Below are 7500 nucleotides of genomic sequence, written 5' to 3'. Positions count from 1 at the left end.
ATGAATATTTCCTTTGGTTTATATAAATTAGATCCATTTATAATTAATAGAATTTGGGAAGAATTTAATAATACACTGGACAAATAATAATTTTTAAACTTTCTTGGGTAGAATAGCTTGGGGGTGAGTTGTGCAAGGGACCTATCCAAGTTGGGTCGCCGCGCGTCACGTGTTTAACCGTTGTGGGATCTGATAGTGAGGTGCTGGCCGGACCCCTTATATAGCTTCCTTGGATGCTTTACTTTCATAGTTCCTTGATAATGTGAGTAGTCACGAAAGCGCTTGGAATTTCTCTATTCTTTCAGAGTGGTTGTTTTGCATGCATGCATGCATGCATATATATATATATATATATATATATATATATATATATATATATATATATATATATATATATATATATATATATATATATATATATATATATATAATGTCGTGCCGAATAGGCAGAATTTGCGATCTTGGCTTAAATAGCAACGTTCATCTTGCCATATAGGACAAGTGAAAATTTGTGTATGAAATAATTTCGCCAAAATCATTCTACACCTAACGAAAAAAAATGTATTTCACGGTGTTTGTTTAGTATTAAATTACTGTAAACAAATCTAAAATATATTTAGTTGGGTTAAGCTAAAATAAATTGCTCTTGTTATAGTAAGGTTAGGTAAGTTTTCTAAGATTCTTTTGTTGCAAAATTAAAATTTTTTACATTAATATTAATGAAAAAAATATATCTTTAAACGTATAAGAGAAAATTTCAGAAAGGACTTAATTTTAAATGAGTTCTTGCTAATTGACCAGTTTTACGTATTCGGCACGACATACATATATATGCATACATACATACATACATATATATATATATATATATATATATATATATATATATATATATATATATATATATATATATATATATATATATATATATATATATATATATATAATTAACCCCTACCTAAGTAAGATACTGATATCTTATATTTTGCTTGGCTTTCTTGGGTTAATTATTAAGTAAAATATTTAGGTTAAGTATTCTTAGTATGTACACGTATAATAAAGCATCTCTGGGTATTCTTGTTGCCGAATGGTTTCGCCTGTGTAGCAGGCTTGTTCAGTCGAATACAAACGTTATTTTTATTTTTACGCTGGAGACAATGGAAGAAGTGGAGAGGTAATTGTAATGTATTTAGTCCCTTATGCTGAGCGTTAGGCGTAAGATTAGATTTAGGTTATATATTATTCAGTTCATAATGTCCTTATTAAAGAGTCACTGTCCCGACAATTTCATCAGCCTAGCCTAATTATTATGAAGCTTCATGGAGTCTTGTTTCCTCGTTTTTGTCACCAGTGAACTTTCCTCACTGTTTGCTCCTTTGCTTACACAGACTGAAGAAAAGGGTGCTCGGTACTGATTCTTGTGAAACCCCACTTGCAACGGATCCTCCTCCTGTTTTTCCCCATTAATGCCAACACTGTTGCTTACCAGTCAGACTTACCTCGATCCAGCAGAGAATCTCTTCTCCAATACTGTGTACTGACTCTGGTATTTTTCATCAGTCTAGAAGATCTTACTAAAGTCTTTCCATCAGCGCTGCATTGTCCAATTCAAATACTCCTTTTGATACTGTAGAGATCGTTTAATTAATGGACTAGTTGACTGAATTTATCATGGAAATACATAATATAAATGTAGATGATCGTCCTTTGGAAGGATCTGCTGCTTTGTTGAGGTGTCATTTAATTTTGGGACCAGTCACATATTGACGAATCCACGCTTGATGGTAGAATCAAAGAGTACTGGTACCCCATTTCGGGGAAATGAAGCACTGCTCTTATTGTATATTTGTATGTTTTCATATCTTTTACATTATCTAATGGATGAACACCCATTGGTTATAACGTATAAGTTTTGGGCAACTCAAATGTCAGTGGAAGACTTGTGTATCATGGCCTCATTGTCTGGGAGTAGATAAGGCGTCGGTCATTTTCCAAAATATACTTAGGGAAAGGTTAGCGAGAGGGTTGTGTATTTACAATGGCTCAGTGTGTTTTAAGTAAAGTTTAGCGAGCACTGGCAGCGTAGCACAGCGGCACACACGACACCACTATGTAAAGTTCATTAGCTGTCATTGACACTCCTTAGCAAACCAACTACCGTCTCACTGAGTTAGCATATTTGTTTTTCTTCGTACACTACTGTAAGAATTGCATTTCATATTTACTAGCAACGTGATTGGTGTAACTTCATACAGCTAGAGATTTTTCAAGAAAAAAAAAAAAAGGAAACTTGCATTCTTATGAAGTGTAGATGTCAAACATCTACCCACCCTTGAGCCATCAGTTGAATATTTTAACTCTCCTACTGCAACTAGGACTTCTTACTCAACAGTTATTATCAGTAATACAAAATATAACTTATGATAATCAGTTCACTACATTTTAACCACCTGGCCACTGTACTCTTTTTATAAGAGTATATTAAATTCATTTTTAACAAATACATAAACTGGGATGAAATACACCGAGTTCATTGGAATATACTGGGGAGGTGGTACGCGTAACATTGCTTTAAATATTGTCTTGAGAGGATAAGCTCCCTGGCACTAGATGAAAGGAACCTAAAATGCTGCTTCTCGTATAGTGTGTCCAGGGCAAAAAAAAAAAATCAGTGTTGTGCTTTTGCTTGTTAAAGGAGATGGAACTTCCATTGATAAGGAAGTGGGTGAAATATTGGCATCATAATCCTGTTCTTATTTGAAAAGTCATTCATCAGACTGAAGACAGTTGAGATTATTTTTAAAAAAAAACTGCCGCCATTTGTAAAGTCAGTGACGTAACCTTTTACCAGAAGAAGAAAACGGGTCACTGAACTGCTTAAAAACACAAATATGCTACAACAGAGGAAAGATAGACTTAGCAGAGAGATCACTGAATTAGAGCAAAAACTTAGGATGTCATACCTCACAGAAGAAGTACAAAGGGAACAAAAGGCCATACAGGATATTGCAAGAAGCACAAAATATTTCTATTCCTACGCAAAATCCAAGCTAAGAACTACCTGTAGAATTGGACCACTACTGAGAGGAGACTCGTATACTGACGATGAACAGGAAATGAGTGCAATCCTAAAAGAACAGTATGAGTCGGTGTTCAGCAACCCACTAAATGACAGCAAGGTAGAAAATGCAGAAATATTTTTACACTCCAGAAGAAGGCCGCACAGACCAACTAACTGACATTAGTACAAATCCCATAGATTTCGAAAAAGAAATGGAAAACATGCCCACTCACTCAGCACCTGGACCAGATTCATGGAATGCTCTTATTTATAAAGAAGTGCAAAGTACCACTAGCACGAGCCATCAGTATTCTTTGTAGAAAGAGCTTAGATCAAGGTGAAATACCGGAGGCCTTAAAGAGTGCAGACAGCTCCTTTGCACAAGGGAGGTAGTAGAGCACTAGCTAAAAATTACATACCAGTAGCCCTAACCTCTCACATCATAAAAATCTTCGAAAGAGTGATGAGACGGCAGATTACAAATTTCATGGGCCAGCACAACCAACATAACCCAGACCAGCATGGTTTTAGAGCAGGACGATCATGTCTGTCACAGCTGCTAAACCATTATGACAGAATTACGGATGCACTGGAAGACGACCAAAATGCAAATGTGATTTACACAGATTTTGCAAAGGCATTTGACAAATGTGATCATGGAGTGATAGCGCACAAAATGAAGGCCATGGACATTACGGGGAAGGTAGGCAGATGGATTTTCGGTTTCCTAACACACAGAACACAAAAAGTAGTAGTGAACAGGGCAAGATCCAGCATCAGCGAGGTCAAAAGCTCAGTGCCCCAAGGCACTGTCCTGGCACCTCTGCTGTTCTTCATCCTCATAGCAGACATAGACAAAAACACCCGGCACACTTTTGTATCATTTGCAGATGACACTAAAATAAGCATGAAAGTCATTACAGCAGAGGACACTGAAAAAGTACAGGAAGACATAAACAGGGCTTTTCAATGGGCAGTGGAAAACATGACGTTCAATGGTGATAATTTCCAGCTGCTTAGGTGTGGAAAGAATGAAGAACTCAAAAGGAGCACTATATACAAAACTAAATTGGGTCACAAAATAGAACGTAAGGAACACGTGAAAGACCTAGGAATAATTACGTCAGCGGACCTTTCTTTTAAAGACCATAACAAGACAAAGATCACAGCCAGGAAGATGACTGGGTGGGTATTGAGAACTTTCAAAACAAGGGAAACAATGCCGATGGTGACACTCTTCAAATCACTGGTGCTCCCTCACTTAGAATATTGCTCAGTGCTGACGGCCCCGTTCAGGGCAGCAGAACTATCCGAGCTGGAACAAATACAGAGATCGTTTACGGCTCACATTGAGCCAGTAAAGCACCTAAACTACTGGGAACGCCTGCAAGTCTTGAACATATACTCATTGGAGTGGAGGAGAGAGAGGTACTTGATAATATATACCTGGAAGGTGCTCGAGGGCTTGGTCCCAAATCTGCACACTGCCATAACATACTGGAGTGAGAGATATGGGAGGAAGTGTAAAATAAACCCAGTGAGGAGCAGGGGTGCGGTGGGGACAATAAGGGAACACTGTATCAACATCCGGGGTCCCAAACTTTTCAACATCTTAACAGAAGATATCAAAAACACTGCTGGAACAAGTGTTGAAGCCTTCAAGAGGAAACTAGACAAGTATCACCAGGTGCCAGATCAGCCAGGCAGTAATGGATATGTGAGGCAGTGGGCCTCCAGTAGCAACAGCCTGGTTGACCAGGCGAGCACCAGACGAGCCTGGACCATGGCCGGGCTCAGTGAGTAGATATACTCTCGAAATTCTTCAAAGATGAAGGTAAGGTATACCACATTCGTGGAGCCCCAATCTCATAAAACTGCAAAATAATAACTCCCCCTTAAATATTGTATGGAGACAGTCTGTACACTTGCTGTCTTCAAAAGAACTTGATATTTTCTTTAAATCGCTTCCTGACCAGCCGGACTGTGGTTCGTCCGTTGGGCTGCGTGCGGTCAGCAGTAAGAGCCTGGTTGATCAGGCCTTGATCCACCAGAGGGCCTGATGTGGGATCGGGCCGCGGGGACATTTAACCCCTGAAAACGTACTGGTATTTAGTTTTCATTTATCTAACAAGCCTTTCTTCTCGTTTTTGAGAATTTGCAACCAGCGAGAAGTAACGAGTCATTGTTTTCGCCTGTGGATAGAGCGTCTAACTTGAATCTTTTCTCTTTATCTAATGGTAAGTAACTGGAGCATATTTTATGCCATTGAGCTCATCTTCTAGACTGGTTCAAATCCATGTACTAATATTTTCCGGGCCTCTTTTTCACCAAGGTTCTAGTTACTGTATTGTTAAGGTTGAATTTTGTTGTGCGCGCGCCCTTATGAGGGTTTGTTGGGCTGCTCATGTCCAGAGTGAGATAAGATAAGATAAGATTTCGTTCGGATTTTTAACCCCGGAGGGTTAGCCACCCAGGATAACCCAAGAAAGTCAGTGCGTCATCGAGGTCATTGGGGTCCTTAATCTTGTCCCCCAGGATGCGACCCACACCAGTCGACTAACACCCAGGTACCTATTTGCTGCTAGGTGAACAGGACAACAGGTGTAAGGAAACGTGTCGAAATGTTTCCACCCGCCGGGAATCGAACCCGGGCCCTCCGTGTGTGAAGCGGGAGCTTTAGCCACCGGGCCACAGTGTATGCAGATCTGAACTTCAAATTGGTTGTGATCCAAGTTTGGTGTGTGTGACGCAGTTGCATACCAGATTCTCATTGTGAATACGAGGTCAGTGGTTGTTTTGAATCCGGTCGCTTCTATCTGCTGATCTAAGGCGTTCGGGAGAGAACTGTACACACTCCATTTTTTGAAGAATATAACAGATTCTATGACCCGTTAGAACTAACATGAACTGTTAAGACTTCGTGTTGTCTGGGTCTGTCTTCATGCAGACTGCCTCCTGGGACCTCTGCTATTGCAGCATTTATCTTCCAAGGCTTCGGTCGGTGTACAATTTTCTCTTAAAAAAAATCCAGGTCGATGGTGACAGGTGTTAGTGGGTGATTGTAGTAGCAGTGACATGTGTTGGTGGTGGGTGTGATAGGTTGGTAGTTTTATGTTGAAGTGGCGGCGATTGTGGTGGTTAGAGGGTGTGGAGACCAGATGGTAGCCGTCATAACTTGAGTGTGAGTAAGGAGAGAAGGGGAGCCAGGGCCAACATAACCAACCTTCCACCGCCACTCAACAGCTCTACTCTTTCTTCCTGACTACCAGCAGAGTAGAACCACCATAATGTTGTCCCCTCTTATTTTGTAAATTATAGCTCCAAACACCATAATGCAAATGCAGCAAAATAAAAAGAAAAAAAAATGGCGAGAAATTTCAAAACTAGAAATAACGCCATTGATTGTACTGTTGAAATAAAGAATATTACGGTGCTTACAGCTCCTGTCATAGTAGGAGAGAGATCAGAGCTGGAAAATGTAAAGCGATCGTTTTCTGCGCGCATAATAAAATATTGAAACGACTGATAAGGCCTCAGAGTGCTTGAAATGTACTCTGGAGCGAAGAATTTTTATATTGGAAAATTGTGTCCAACACTGTGCTGCTTTTTTTATAGTCTTACATAGAAACAAAAACTAGTTGTGTCAGCCTGACATGTCATCACACAGAGTGGTTTACATTTATGGTGTTAAAATCTGTTAACCCGAGCCGAGAGACTTCAGTAGGACAGTGAGGATATTGTGAAATATTCCAGTAATGATTCACTAGCAAGATAATGGAAGGCCAAGGCTCAGGTTTACTCTGCCATAACTAGAGAGAGGCATGGGATGAGAGTTGGGAAGGGAAAGAGGAGAGGATGAAAGAGAGGAGAGGATAAGAGGGAGGAGAGAGAGAGAGAGAGAGTTGATGTAGGTAACAGCTCTTAGTTTGTAAATAAAGTTAGGAACCCTAAACCTAACTTTGTAAAACCCTGTATAAAAAAACAGATGGAGAGCAGAGAGAGAGAGAGCGCAGAGCAGAGAGAGAGAGAGAGAGAGAGAGAGAGGGAAGAGCAGAGATTTTGTACGAGGCACAAGTACGCTCACACCTTGAGTATGCTCCACTTTCTTGGTTTGCCTGCCCCCCCCCCCTCTCATCTGCGACTGCTTGACAGAGTAGAGAACAGAGCAAGACGTCTCATCTCTCGCCTGGACCCATCCTGGATAGATCTGTCATTTCAGCAGAGCCTTCAACATAGGAGGGATGTGGGTGGCCTTACTGTTATGTACAAGGCCAATATTGTCAAAATACCACACTTGGATCCACTTCGAAGACAGCGTGAAGCAAGCTTCTATACCACAAGACGGGCAGAAAGCAGCAACGTCACTCTGGTTGTACCCTTCTCCAGAACATCACTTCATCTGAGATCATTTATCCCCAGGATGACTCGAGTCTGGAACA

General features: G+C 40.3%; 1 protein-coding gene across 12 annotated transcripts in view; it reads left to right on the top strand.

Moving 5' to 3' along the window:
- Positions 1 to 7500, top strand: part of LOC128688974 (prominin-1) — a 1112830-nt gene that overhangs the window by 156717 nt on the left and 948613 nt on the right. The window lies entirely within an intron of this gene.

The sequence above is a fragment of the Cherax quadricarinatus genome, chromosome 16 (assembly GCF_038502225.1).
Source record: "Cherax quadricarinatus isolate ZL_2023a chromosome 16, ASM3850222v1, whole genome shotgun sequence".
NCBI classification, from domain to species: domain Eukaryota; kingdom Metazoa; phylum Arthropoda; class Malacostraca; order Decapoda; family Parastacidae; genus Cherax; species Cherax quadricarinatus.
Note: the sequence above shows the minus strand (reverse complement) of the source record. Positions and strands in the feature narration are given on the sequence as shown.